Source organism: Diadema antillarum, unplaced genomic scaffold (assembly GCF_040938485.1).
Source record: "Diadema antillarum isolate AM-2024a unplaced genomic scaffold, OU_Dant_1.0 seq00000024_RagTag, whole genome shotgun sequence".
Classification (NCBI taxonomy): domain Eukaryota; kingdom Metazoa; phylum Echinodermata; class Echinoidea; order Diadematoida; family Diadematidae; genus Diadema; species Diadema antillarum.
This window is the reverse complement of record NW_027271142.1, coordinates 589,871-605,589: the sequence shown is the minus strand read 5'-3', so window position 1 is coordinate 605,589 and position 15,719 is coordinate 589,871. Positions and strand designations below refer to the sequence as shown.

At 37.2% G+C, this 15,719-nt stretch overlaps 1 non-coding gene across 1 annotated transcript; it reads left to right on the top strand.

Annotated features, from left to right (window-relative positions):
• The first annotated feature begins 12,386 nt into the window (after positions 1–12,386).
• Trnas-acu (transfer RNA serine (anticodon ACU)) lies at positions 12,387–12,460 on the top strand. Its single transcript has one exon. It is a non-coding gene; the product is annotated as a tRNA-Ser (tRNA).
• Positions 12,461–15,719: the final 3,259 nt, after the last annotated feature.

Below are 15,719 nucleotides of genomic sequence, written 5' to 3'. Positions count from 1 at the left end.
CCTATAAATTTCTTCTTTAAGCCTTATTTCATCGTCGGACTATCGAACCTTCGGAGTAACTATAGCCTTATTTGGTTTTCGGATTAACGAATCTTCACAGTAACGAACTTTATTTCAATTTCGGATTGACGAACCTTCGGATAAATGCCACGAATGTTCGTAATAACGAACCCTTTTATTTTCGGGTTAACTAAGATCTCTGTAATAATGATTTTACGAAATTTGTGAGTTTTGGAACAACAAACCTTCGGGAGGTATTATTATAACATAAGTTCTCCTCTTAATAGTGTGTGGCACAGCGGGCGAATATTGAGAGATTTCTATTAAAGGTGAAATGTGAAGAGTTCGCCCACGGAGAGTTTATATTTCTTTTGCTTCCGTTGGTGACCCACATTTCGTTCCAATAGAGCATTTTATTTTCTTTATCATTGGTGTTAGGAAATGACTTCATTCTATCGAGAATTTCGTTGTATACTTGTTCGTTGTAAGCAAATGCTGCACCATAGACTTGAGTAATGATAATTTCGGGACCCGAATTGTTACTCCGTTGTAGCGAAATTTCGTTATAACCGTGTTTGTTAACGGTAGTGCATGCATTGTACTTTGTTTTTCTAATACATCATACTTCTCAACTATGCTACGTAACTTTTCTCTACGTAATGCTGCCCCCCCCCCAAAAAAAAAAAAGAAGAAGAAGGAGAAGACTTTAGATAGGATAAAAAAAGGGAAAGTCCTATGAACGAGGGAAGTTGATAACGAAAGTTCTATCAGCTTCAAGGATGATCAAAGTCCTGCGACTTTTATATATTATATGTACCTTGGCGAGCAACATTGTTATGCAGTTGTATAAGAATACTCATACAATATTACATACATTTAAACAAAAATGGTTTGGAAATGCTTCATTTAATGTCGTCTGTTGATTTGACTGCAACTTCACAGATGATAATTCAGACTACATTTATTTATTTATTTATTTATTCATGGTTTATTGAAATCGTGACTCGCAGCAATATGGATTGCTGAATTGCTCACAATTGTACATAAAAGACTTGATGTATACATATGAATATAACAAACCTGTTTGTACTACAGATATAAACATGAAATTGCAATTCATTATACACACACGGTAAAATGCATAAAATGTAATTCCGATAATTTGCTACGAGTAAAATGCCTCTTGGTGCAGATTCTCTATAAATTTCAGCTGCTGAGGTGCCTAAAGGATGTGTCTTTAAACATCACATAATACTAAAGTGTATACGGTTATGTGTGTGTGCATTTAGCGTGTGTGTATTCAGGCGTACAGTGTATTATGATTTGTTTGTTCAGTACTGAATTGCTCCCATTTGTACTCGACGAACATGCATAGACCTACACAGAACATAACAAAAACCGTCTTTTACTATACAACAAATGCTATCACAAAAAAACACAACCTTACATATATAAAACCAAACTGTTTAAAATATATAAAATTCAGATTCTTACCACAAGGAAATAACCTCTTGCTGTATATCAAACATGCGCTTGAGGGGAGTGTCTGTAAACGTGTGTGTGTATAATATGTATTAATGCGGGTGTGTGTATAATGTGTATGTGTATAATGTACTCTGTATAATTATGTGTAATGTGCATAAGTGTGTGTGTATTCAAATGTATGATATTACATATTTTACGGTGACAAAATCGCTGCAACTTTTCTAATTATACATGACGGACATGCAGTCATAAAAGCATAACAAAATCGTCCATTATTCCACCACGAATATGTCACCTGAAAACAGCAACAGTTCATTGCACATATAAAACGAAATTGTCAGAAAATATACAAAATTCAAATTCTTACGACGAAGAAGTTACATCTAGGTGTATTACGAGCGTTCTGTTACCGTGCTTGTAAAAGCGTAGAATACTTATACACGTATACCATAATCATGTGCTTGTGGGCGTGTGTATGCGTGTGTGTGTATGTGTGTGTGAGTATGTTTGTATGTGCGTAAGTTGTGTGTGTGTGTGTTGTGTTGTGTGTGTTGTGTTCTTATATGAATAAAATTGCTGTTATGAGAGCTGACACAGAAGGTTCAATGACGAGACAAAAAATTGACCTCTATAATCATACACCATGAAATTATATCGGTGAAAATGTACGAGTTCCCGGGATAGCAGTCGATTCACTAATAATACATAATCACTCGTTGCTTTTAAAAATACATAATGTAAAAAATAGATTAGTAAATTCAACTTTCAATGTATATGTATTATTGCCACAGCAAATAATCACTGTGAAATATCTTATATCACACCTTACAAATATTCATATAAAAAAACAAAAAAAAAACAACAACATGATCACTAGATTAAATCATGTGATGTGGGTGTGATTGGAAACAGTAAAAACGAAAATGTTCAACAACAACAGCAACAACAATTCTTTGGAAGTATAAAATGAAATTGCCAGAAAATTAATCTAATTATTACCACGAGGAAATTACCTATCGGTGTTGTTACAAACGCTCTGTTGAAGTGCGTGCAAAAGCATGGGATACATTGTACTTGTACACGTCTGATTGTGTGTCTGTGTGTGCATGAGTGTGTGTGTGTGTGTGTGTGTGTGTGTATGTGTGTGCATGCATGCGTTTTGTGTGTATGTGTGTGTGTGTTGTGTTTATGTATGAATGAAATTGCTGCCTTAGACCAGGCGTCCACTAGGGCGCGGACAAGACGCGGACAAGCCCCGGAATGCAAATTTGGTATTCCGCACTCCTTCGGGAACCTGTCCGCACGTTCCTGAACGTGTCCGCTCACTGTCCTAAACATGTCCGGGCGTTTCCGCACCTTCGGGAGAGAGAAAAATTTCCGCGTCCAAATTTTGATCGAGACCAAAATTTGGAAGCGGAAATGAACTTCTTGACACCTTCGGCGACTTGTCCTGACGATGTCCTGAGGATGTCCCGCTTGTCCGGAACCCTTCCGCTCCTTCCGCACACGCTCCGGAAAGAATCCCGCGGTGTGGGGAAGCTTCGCGAATGAAAGCGGAAGACACCAGGAATGTTTTAGGACAGCGCGGAGCCGATGCGGATCTATATATGCAAGTGTCCGGAACCGATGCGGAAATTGTGTGATCCAGACACGAAAATGTCGACACTTTCCTCGAGGGTCATGCCAATGAAACGCAAAATGAGCAAGAAGGGAGGCGAGGCCCCTAGCAAATATCCCCATCACAGGCACACCTTTCGTCTAGTGATGAAGAACAGGTAAATCTAAGGAATTTCCGGTCCCAGAAGGCAAAGAAGAAGGTAGTAGAGACTGTGCCAAAAGCAACCAGAAAGAAGTGAAATCAGTCCCCTAACTTCCTAGTAAGTTTGTTATGATTTGATCTTTTCAGAAAGTTATTTTTCATCTGAGTGACTTTCCTGGTTAATATTACTTACTATAGTATATTTTTCTTTATGTTGTTTTCGTATTTTATTTGCAAACAAACTAGGTTGTCCCATGTGACAGCCCAGCTGAAAAATCACAAAAGTAGGTGGAAGTACACTCAGAAAAAAAAAGCACAGCATTTTTGGCTAAATGTTAATGTATTATATAAACATGAACAAGTTGTTATTCATACGTAAATGCTTTCTAATGATACAACATAATTAGTATTAGAACAAAAGACAAATTCATCACACTAAAGAGCATGAATTCAATTGCAAAGATATACCTGTGGTCTCATTACAATGTAATATCTTTGAAGCCCAAAATAACAATGAAAGCGAAAGATGATGGAGGAAAATGAAGAATTTTCTGTCACTTCAAAATTCAAGTGAAATGAGAGAAAGAAGCAATGAATCATGAACTCGAAAAACTGTTAAATTTCTGTCTTTCTTTCGTATTTTTTTTTTTTTGCTGAGTGTATATATTTAAGTACACATTAAGCATCACAAATCATTTCAGAAATATTCTTTACCTGAATGATTTTCGTAGTTGTTATTACCTAATAACTTCTTCTTCTCTTTTTGTTTTAGTTGCAAATAAACTCGATTGTCCAATTTGACAGCCCAGCTGAAACCCCCCCCCCCCAATAATAAACCGTTGGTGAATACAGCATGAACTTTACAAAGTTCATGCTGTATTCACCAACGGTTTATTTCTTGTGAAGAAATAAATCGTTGGTGAATACAGCATGAACTTTGTAGCAGTTTTGTTACTTATCTTTTTATCTGGCTCACACGTGGACTACCTTATCAACATGATTATATATATATACATATATATATATATATATGTATATACATTTACATTTTTATGTATATTATATATATATTTGGTTCAAAAAGTTTGCGAATATCATCCATGTGACTGAAGGTAGAGAAAAAAATTGTTCTCCCAGATGAGACAAATTTAAAAAAAAAATGAGTCGTCAGCCGACATGCAGACAATCCTATTCTCCGACTTTTGGTGGTCACATTTATCAAATAATATTGACCAGTCATATTAATATAATATCAGCCGCTACTGCGGAAGCACAACAAGGAGCATCAATGACAGCGCCAAATTTATACCTTTCCATTTTCCTGGTATTGTCCGCAGTTTGTCCGCATGCCTAACTTGTGTTGTCCGGAAGGCATCCTGATTGTCCGCGTTCATTCCTGGTGTAATCCTAGATGTTTCCGCGCTACCCGGCTACGATTAGCATATTCCGAGGTATTTCGCGCTCTTCCGGAGTGATTCCTAGGAATGTCCGCAGTCAGTCCGCGGACAGTCCTAGGAATGTCCCAGGACAAGCCGATTCACTAAGTTATTCCGCGTCTGTCGCGGACAGGATGCCGAAATAACAAAATTTGCTTCCGCAACCCTTCCGGGGCTTGTCCGCGCCCAAGTGGACGTCCGCCCTTAGAGCTGAGACAGCATAGGCTCAATAACGAGACAAACGATTGACATCTGCACCATAAAATGATACCAGAGAAAAGTTCCCCGGGATAACAATCGATTTGCAAATAATCACTTGCTACTATTGAAACTGCCTTGAGTATACTGTATGACAAAAAGTTTTGACTTGTATGGAGTAAAAATGAATTCAACTTAAAATGTAATTATTATCACACCAATGAATTACTGTGAAATTTCTTAATATTGCACCACTACAAATATTCATATAAAAAGCAACACCATCAATAAATTAGATCATATAATTATGGGTACTCTTAGAAACAGTGAAAAACAAAAATGTAAACTAGGAAGGATGTAATTCAACCTGCTGTATCTTGCCTGGTGTATAGCTTCACACACCGTTAGTATTGAGTAGCCTTATGATGTATGGAAGAGCACTTTTCCTGTATCGTTCCGTTTTACGGCGGACTTCTGAGTAAGCTTGACCTTTACGTAAAGATCTAGAAGTTATGGCGGCTCTTGTAGGAGGGAGCCAATGGTGGAAGGGTGACTGTGTTTTGGTCAAGCCTTTACCCAATTTGAGAGCCAGCTTATCACGTCTGCTATCTACGTAAGAAATGATGTCATGTGAAAGAATTTGTCAGATTGTCAGATAGTTGTATTGTTTTCTAGCTGTTTCGCCAAGAATGAATCCCGTGTCAAGTGGCTAAAGTGCAGTTTTTGCTTTCGTAATGCAATTGCCTTTTCCCGAAACGGAGTTTGAAAATGGCGCATTTTTATATGGTCTAATTAAATATTACTTTGCACTAATTGGGATAAAGTTTTCAGTATTTTCGTGACTTGTAAACAAAAGAAAATAGCGATAAAAGTTGGGCTCGCAGACACCAGGCACTGTTTGTATCCTAGTGACTGTAAAATAGGACTACACCACTCACAACCTCTAAGAAAGACAATATAAAAAATATTATGATTTCAACAACATTTACAACAACAAAAAAACTATTACAATATTAATGAAAACATTAGGTAAGTAATAGGAAACACTGAAAATAAGTGACAGCTATGAAAATGATGATCATGGCAAAGTAATGAGTAGTTGATTTAAATTCAAAACGTAAATTAAAGTGTATTGGATGTGTCATTGTGAATGAAATATAGAGGTGTGGTTTGACTTCATGCATTGGATTTAATGTACAAAGGCTACTTGTGAAATTACAAAGACTACTAGTGAAAATCAAATATATTCATGTACCTGATGTGATACAAAACTAGAAGAACGATTACATAATTATGTATTTTGAATTATGGTATTGAAGATGATGGTATCAATAAACATGGTATCAATATTAAGATCAATTAGGATAATAATTGTGTAAATCTGCCTGGAGAGCGTCTATTATTTATAAACGTCGCGCCTCGCGGTACTGGCCCAGAACTTTCTGACTACGTATCAAGATTAATTAGCTTATATAGCCATTTGAATCAAATATAACACCATGTGACCATTCCTGTAGCCTTTCTTAACCCGGTGCAAACTTGCTACTTGTTAGCATCCATTGCGTACCTGACGCATTTCCTTCCGGCTATTGGCCCCAGCCATTTACAGTGTCCATAGATCCAGGACACAGTGTTATTCCGAGACAGGATTCAAGCTCGTGACCCTTATTGAGAGCTATCATCTTCGCCATGTTATTCCGTATAAACTTCATTTTAAAAATGTAGCAAAAAAAATGCTGCTGAAAATCGCTTATCCAATAGAGGCGGGCCAATGGGGCAAAAGGGAGTCAAAAATGGCCTGAGCTTTCGATCCTAGCAGAATCTTCGTCAGAGGCAGGCAGGGAAAGCAATCACATAATTTAGGACTTTTCATAACAAGAAGAGTCAGGGACGGGATATAGGGACACATAGCAAGGAAAACAAAAGGATCGAAAGTTCAGGCCCCTTTGACTCCATGTTTAAAAAATGGATACAAAAAAGGAAACAGTTTCAATAGCATACTTTACTGAACAAGGAAATACTCAGTGAGGCATTCTACGGTTATTAACTATCTGAGGTCATGATATGCCTTGCTGAGTCCGTAATTGCTGTAGATAAGCAATGTGTTCAGGTTTATGTTAGAATCCAATTAGTGAAATGAAAAGTTATTACAAGCTGTGTCGGCATGCAGTTCTCAAGCAATATTTTATTTGTCAGGAACAGGGTTGACTACAAGATGTTGACAAACACTTTTTTTTTTCGAATGCCTTGATGTCAGCAAATGGATGCACTAGAACGTGAAACCACAAGACTGCGAAAAGAAAGAAAAAAAAACCTCCGCATACCACATCATGCATGGCTGCTCCTCAGTGCATATGCTCCGCGCTCATAATAACAATACACGTAGGCCTACCAAGGCAGTAAAATCTAAAGAAAGATTCGAACTGGACTTACCTTTGCCTTATTGCCCCTGTCTAGTATACACGAACTCCTTTTGTTCCATGCCCGCTGCAGTTCAAGCCCATGTCATCATATCACAACGCTTGTATCACATGTACGTACTCTGTCAATAATCAACGCGTTCTATTGGCCGAACAAAACGTGACAATGTATCCAAAGTATACAGCGAGAAACGAAGAATGAACTACCAATAGGCAACGTGTTTTCAATAGTGGTTATATGCGGTTGGTTGGCATTGAAAGTGCCGATCGGCCGCGCATCCGTTGGCCTCCTTTATGGCCGATGTGCGCTTTGACGTGCCTTGGGATAAGTTATCTACTAGGTGTTTAATACACGAAAAGAAATAAACATTTCCCACTTTTGATGCTTAATAGTTCGAAAACTATATATCAGATAAAGCTGCCATTGGTATGAGTAATAGCTGAATAGTGTACAATTCAGTTAGAGGTGATTTGAATATGAAAACCAATACCAGTTTCATGAAATCCATGATCAATTTCAAAGCTAGGTTCCAGATTTTGGTCAAATTTGAACCCTCTGTACAAAACCTGAACTTTACACAGGAACTAATGTGAGTGTGAACTAATGACCCTGAACAATGGACCCAGATACCACCTGTTCAAAGCTGTGCTCCAAGGTACATGAATGCTTATCAATTATTCCTGATGGATTGCCCTGGGCACTGCTAGTCTGAATTCCTAGCAAAGGGTGAAATGCATGCACATGAAAAAAGTAAGCACATGCTTCCATGTGCTTGCATACACCGCATTTCAGAATGAATAAAGACTATCTGTGATAGCGGAATTCCTCATGAATAAATAATGGGCATTTAAATTCTGGTCATTGTCCAGGACCATTGTCAGGGTATCAACTACACACTCCCAAACACACCAATTGACTTCTGTGCAAAGTTAAAGTTTTGTACAGAGGGTTAAAAATAGAGCAAAAACTAGAACCTAACTGGAAAATTAATGTTTAATTTCATGAAACTGAACTATGCTGTCATTTTAAGATTGCCTCCAACTTACCCTATTCAGCTATTTCTCATATCAATGTCAGTATTATATGATATACATTTTTCGAACTATTCAGGATCAAAAGTGGGAAATGTTTTTTGTAACACCTAGTACGAATCGACTTACCTAAAAAGTCCCCTAATCCCCAAATCGACAGACTCGAGCTACTTTTCGACTGAGCCGTTTTTCATTTACACATGCAGGTCAATGCCGGGGGCTGGGGGGTTAAATATCTACTATTATAATTGGTCCAGCTTCTTTTTTTTTTTTTTTTACATCCAGCCTTAACATAATGTGGGGAATGGCAGTGTGATTTTGCTCGTTTCGATATAGACATGCTCACAAAAACATGTATATACTGTCCTCATCGATGTTTCGGTTTTGGTAAGGCTTTATTTTTCTCTGTTTGTTTTGTCCCGTATTATGTCGTCTATTCATGTCCTTGTGGCGAGAGATAGGGATGAATAAGGTACATAGCTTGCCTGTATATATTCATGTCGATACATCAACAATGTATAGTGAATGTACATGTATAATTTGAATATGTACGTATGTCACATAAAATGAATATGTGTGTGTGTGTGTGCGTGTGTGTGTGTGTGTGTGTGTAAATATAAACGTATCTTGTTACAAGCAGAGACGAACACGTACACACACACACACATACGCGCACACACATGCACATAATAAATGACCTACAATATCATGACATGATGTATGCATAATATACTGTCATGGACATTGTGATTTTAAAGGTCATTATAGTTTATCATTACCTTTGATTGATTAAAGCATATCGAATCTTTGATTTGGTGTATTCTAATTATTAATTACTCACAATTATTAGTATAAGATATCAATGAAAGCAGTGCTGGCAAATATATGGAGTTTATTGAAGAGCCGGTAAACTGTCCAATTTGATACGCAAAACAATTTCAGATATTCAAGTGGTAAAACATTGCATATTATGCAAAAGAAATACACAGGAATGCGTTTCGTCATCATATCATTTACCTTGCATTGCGTTCTGCCATGATTCCACTTTGTTGGTGTTGTTGTTGTTGTTGTTTTGTTTAATACTTTCCTAATGCTATGTTTATAACGTGTTCGGCTGCCACGGGAATCAGAATTCAGGCTCTATGGACAAAAAGAAATGTACCATACGTATACGAGGGGAGAGGGGATGTGTTAACATGACAGGCCGTAATTGCCGTGATTGGATGTTGCAGTGGCGGATCCAGAGGGGGAGCATAGAGCGCGCCCCCTTAATTTTATTTTTTTTTTTACAAAAGAAATAAAAAGAAAATATGAAAAAAAAAATAACGGAAGGAGCACCAGAAAGATTTTTGCGACCAACAACAACTCCTCCCACTCCTCACTTCACAGAATCCCTGGATCTGCCCCTGATGCCGTGTCAAATTTTAAAACTGTTCATATATTTGCCACAGCAGTCACGGTGCAGACGAGATACCTAGACTGCCCCGTAGTAAAACGGGGTGAAGGCAACCAAACAGCAGACGTGTCGTGATGAGTATGTAGGTGAGGGAAACATGCGCACGTAATGCTGCGTTTACACCATATCCCCGGCGGTCACGGGTGCACGTCACGAGACCGACACCCACGAGTCATACAGCCCACAAGTTATACAGCTCACGAGTCATACAGCCCACGAGTCATACAGCTCACAAGTCATACAGCCCACCAGTTATACAGCCCACGAGTTCGACACTGAGTAGACAAGACCCACGAGTTCGACATCAGGTAAAATAAGCCCAGGAGTTATACGGCTCACGAGACAAACACTACGCACATAAGGTTCATGAGACCGACACTAAGCAAACAAAGCCCACGAGACCGACACTACACTTAAAACGCCCACGAGATCGACGCTACGCATACAAGGCTCACGAGACCGACATTACGCAAAAGAGGTTCACGAGACCGACACTAAGCAAAGAAGGCCCACGAGACCGACAGGATGAACAGCGCCACCTAAAGACCAATAAATTGTATATATAATTTATAATTTTTAATATATAATTTTTAATATATAATTTTTTTGTTATTTAGTGTATCATCGTCATATTTGGCACATGGGTAGAGTAACTCATACTCTACACGACCATTTATTTGAATTTTCTCAAGTTTACCCATGGAGGGCGCTATTCTCCAAAATATAAAGAAATACATAGGAAATATGCTAAAAACATGATTTTTCTGCATAATTTCTTTATCCCCATTATATATCTGCCTTATTTACTAGACCAATCATTGTCATATTTGTCACAAATGATAAGCAAGTGGAATCTTATTATTTGTTATGGTTGAAATTTCTCAAGGTCACCACATGGGGGCGCTATTCGTGTCAACATAATAATGCATTATGAGACCTGAGATGAATTGGTATGGGTACATGTACAGTTATGACATTTCATATTTGCATAATAGTGTAATTTCAAGATTGCAAATTGAAAATATGATAAACTAATGGTATTAGAGGCATAGCTTGGGTGAGGGAATCAAAATAACACAAAATAGAAGGGCAATCTTTAGAAAGTATTATTGTTTTCAATTATCTCTGTTATATGTATTGTTTTATGCCTTTGTCACATAAAAACAAAGGAAATAATAAGAAAAACTTTCCAGGACTATAATTACTTCAAATTGTGCTCCTTCAACAAATTTCAGCCAAGAAACACCAATTTCATCCACTGTAGTGCTGTTAAATAAAATGGGAACAGAAAAATGATGCAAAATCTGACTGACATGGTTATCAGTTTATGGTTGCCATGGCAACCAACAACATCAAATATAGCTTAATTATATATCAAAATGTTTGCAATAAGATTTTAGGAAAAGTCACCAAATTTGGTTGAAATCGGATAAAGGGCGAAGGAGTGGCAAATGAAAATCTGGTAGGCCCCCCCCCCCCCTTGGGCTTTATGGGGTTAAGGGTTTGGGACGAACACCGATCTAGGGCTTTCAATAGCCCAGTCGGTAGAGCACCGGTCTAGTGATCCGGAGGTCTCGGGTTCGAATCCCGATGAAAACCCATTTGTTTTCTGCTCAAAGTTTTCGATATTTATTATATATTATTTGTTTCTGGTCAGTTTTCCCTTCCTTGTTTCAATATTATATTACAAAAAGCTGCATCGCCTCGGCGATCCCTCGCATTTATTCCAAAGTTGATTTACATCCTTTGGGTTTATGTCAGGTTAATGTGTGTGTGTGTGTGTGTGTGTGTGTGTGTGTGTGTGTGTGTGTGTGTGTGTGTGGCACACATACAGTGTACACACACTATAGCTTCTGACCACACGAGCAAAGAGAACTGAGGGTTTGGGACGAACACCGATCTAGGGCTTTCAATAGCTCAGTCTTTAGAGCACCGGTCTAGTAATCCGGAGGTCTAGGGTTCGAATCCCGATGAAAACCCATTTTCTTTGCTCAAAGTTTTCACTATTTATCATATATTGTTTGTTTCTGGTCAGTTTTCCCTTCCTTGTTTCAATATCATATTACAAAAAGCTGCATCGCTTCGGCGATCCCTCGCATTTATTCCAAAGTTGATTTACATCCTTTGGATTTATTTCAGGTCAATGTGTGTGTGTGTGTGTGTGTGTGTGTGTGTGTGTGGCACACATACACACACTATAGCTTCTGACCACACGAGCAAAGAGAGTTAAGGGTTTGGGACGAACACCGATCTAGGGCTTTCAATAGCTTAGTCGGTAGAGCACCGGTCTAGTAATCCGGAGGTCTCGGCTTCGAATCCCGATGAAAACCCATTTTCTTTCCTCAAAGTTTTCACTATTTATTATATGTTATTTGTTTCTGGTCACTTTTCCCTTCCTTGTTTCAATATTATATTACAAAAAGCTGCATCGCTTCGGCGATCCCTCGCATTTATTCCAAAGTTGATTTACATCCTTTTGGGTTTATGTCAGGTTAATGTGTGTGTGTGTGTGTATGTGTGTGTGTGGCACACATACACACTATAGCTTCTGACCACACGAGCGAAGAGAATTAAGGGTTTGGGACGAACACCGATCTAGGGCTTTCAATAGCCCAGTCGGTAGAGCACCGGTCTACTAATCCGGAGGTCTAGGGTTCGAATCCCGATGAAAACCCATTTTCTTTCCTCAAAGTTTTCGATATTTATTATATATTATTTGTTTCTGGTCAGTTTTCCCTTCCTTGTTTTGATATTATATTACAAAAAGCTGCATCATTTCGGCGATCCCTCGCATTTATTCCAAAGTTGATTTACATCCTTTGGGTTTATGTCAGGTAAATGTGTGCGTGTGTGTGTGTGTGTGTGTGTGTGTGTGTGTGTGTGTGTTTGTGTGTTTGTGTGTGTGGCACACATACACACACTATAGCTTCTGACCACATGAGCAAAGAGAATTGAAGGAGACCTCCGGATGATATTCAGATTTTTACATTTGAACAACTATCAATAGTTTCACCGAGGACAAAGTTTCAGAATTTGTGATAATTGGGATGAAGAATAAGAATATTTTCAAAATTTAGAACAAATTCCAATGAACAAGGGTGATGACATGGCAGACTCACCATAAGAATGCATGAATTGGGGCTCAAGGAAGCAGAACAAAAGAAGAAGGCATCCATTGATTATACACAGGTGAACACTCAAGCAAGCGGTATTGTAATGGAATTACACTGCTACATTTCTGAAATATGTGAACCTCCTATGTCATCATCCTGGTTCAGTGTAATTTGTTTAAAGGTTTTTCAAAATATTGTTTCTCTGCTCAAGAACCACAATAAATTCCACAAATCTATACATGGAGTTGTCGATTTATGTACTGTGTGATGTGAAATTATGAAAATCGTCTGGAATGTCCCTTTAAGGGTTTGGGACGAACACCGATCTAGGACTTTCAATAGCCCAGTCGGTGGAGCACCGGTCTAGTAATCTGGAGGTCTCGGCTTCGAATCCCGATGAAAACCCATTTTCTTTGCTCAAAGTTTTCGCTATATATTATATGTTATTTGTTTCTGGTCAGTTTTCCCTTCCTTGTTTCAATATATATATATATATATATATATATATATGATATATATATATATATGTATATATATGATATATATGTATATATATATATATATATATATATATATATATATGAAGACCTGAATATAAGAATGACCCAAGTCCAATTTTTGGCCAAATTCAGTTTGACATGGGAAATTTTAGCTTATGCATGGACTCATCTTGTGTATAAATGATAAATCCTAATTACCCCCGAAAGTGCCTGAAATAAATGAGTTAAATCTTATATGAATGTAATAATGAAGGACTTGGGTCATTCTTACATTCATATTATAGCACCTTCTCTCGTCCTTCTCTCATCTCTATTGCAGAATATCATGTATATGAATCAAAGAACGACCCAAGTCCATCACACAAAATGACCTCTCCACAATTAATGTAAAAGTTATGTTCTAATTTGTACATAATGTTGCCTTCCCATCAAAGTTAAATAGAATATTATTGGACAAATAAAAAAGATATGAAGTGTTTTTTAAGTTTACTCGAAATGGTCTTCCATGGACTTGGGTCGTTCTTATATTCATGTACTCATATATATGTATATATATATATATATATATATATATATATATATATACATATATATATTATCATACATTTATATAATTACATTTGGTTGTAACAGATAATTATAGTCGTAATTACGTTGAAAAATGGACAAAATAGCACGAGAGCTAAAAGGAATTTTGAATTTCCTCCCTCTTGGAAGTCTTTAAAAAAATCCTGCAAAAATCACAAACTCGAAACGGTACCTTTTATCATATACAAGTCTATTTTCATTCTTAAATATCTTTTCATTCTCTGAATGAGAGTATTTGGATTCATCCTTTATTTATATGTCTAATGATAGTACTTTAAGAGCATTATGTGGAAAAGCAAGCCTTAATAAGAAGTCCTTTTTGTTAATAGAGGGATGGTCTGGTGATGGTATAGTATTGGTTGAGATGAGGATTCAGCTTTTAACTTTTTGTGAAATACTAAGAAACCACTTTGTAAAATAAGAGCATGCAATTCTGTGAGGAATTCAAAGTTTATTTTGAAATGGCTGAGGTGTCCAGAAAGAAAGTCAAACAAATCAATCCGAGTAAGAAATGGGTCTCACCTTTTGTTATAAGCGCTTTGTTTTGGATATCTCATCTATTTCAAAACCAATTTTCTGTTGATAAACTTTGAATTCCTCTTAGAATTATTAGAATTCTAAACGTTTCTAAACATCTAAAAAAAGATCATTAAGAAAATCTTTTATACCTGAAGCTCCATCTTAACCGAAACTATACCATCCCTTTGATATGTATATCACACTTTTCATAAGTCATACATTAATAAAATGCATGGTCATTTAAAGAAACATTAGATACTTGTTAGAGAATTATATTCGGGACACACAGGCAGAGTGCAGCAATTAGAAAGTCGAGTTTTCTGTGTAGAACATAGGCTTTCGGTAACAATACTGCAGCAAAACATTTATGAGAAAAGTATCTTGTCCTATATAGTATCAATCATTCTGCATTCGATCTGCAATCTTTAGTTTATGGCACCAGGACAAAACTTTAAAGGGGAGGGTAGAAAATGTATGTATATATATATATATATATATATATATATATACATTTGTTTATATATAGATAGATAGATGTGTAGATATATGCGACCGTGCATCACAAAACGAACAAAAAGTCGCACGCACTGATTTTGTGTGAGAGCTGAAAATAGGTAAAATAGGTCAACCTAGCCAATCTTGACTTTTTCATAATATTTTCTTAAAGAGCAAGTCTTCTTTTACACTATACTAAAGTTTGGGATCATAAAACGAAAAGTTAATTGGGTTTTTAGCAGTTTTTCTGGAACACCTTTTGGTACAATAGTGCGATTAGGTGTTTGTGAAAGAGTCCTCTTTTCAGTTCTTAAAATCCCTGGCCATGCTCATCACTTTTAACTCCAATAACTTTAGAAAGAATAACTCTACTGCTGTGAAAGTTTTCCTTGATCATCTACAGAATGTGTTAATAGGGCATGCTTAATTTCAACTTAATCCAATGTCTTCATTGTTGTTGCTCTGGTGGTTTACCTCCTGTTTTTTGTCCCATTCATCGGACAGCTAGCATGCTTGGTAAAGGTTAAAGGGGAAGGCTAGTAACTGATCAGTGGGAATCAGTGGAAATGCTGGGAGATGATTGTTCCAATCCTTATGGGATTCATTCAAGAGTTCATTGTATATCTATTGTTGTGTGAAAATGATTTGCTTCAGAACGGTCTCATATTCAAGTAATGTGCAGATTAATGCTCCGTCACTGACCAGGGACGCTAACCTG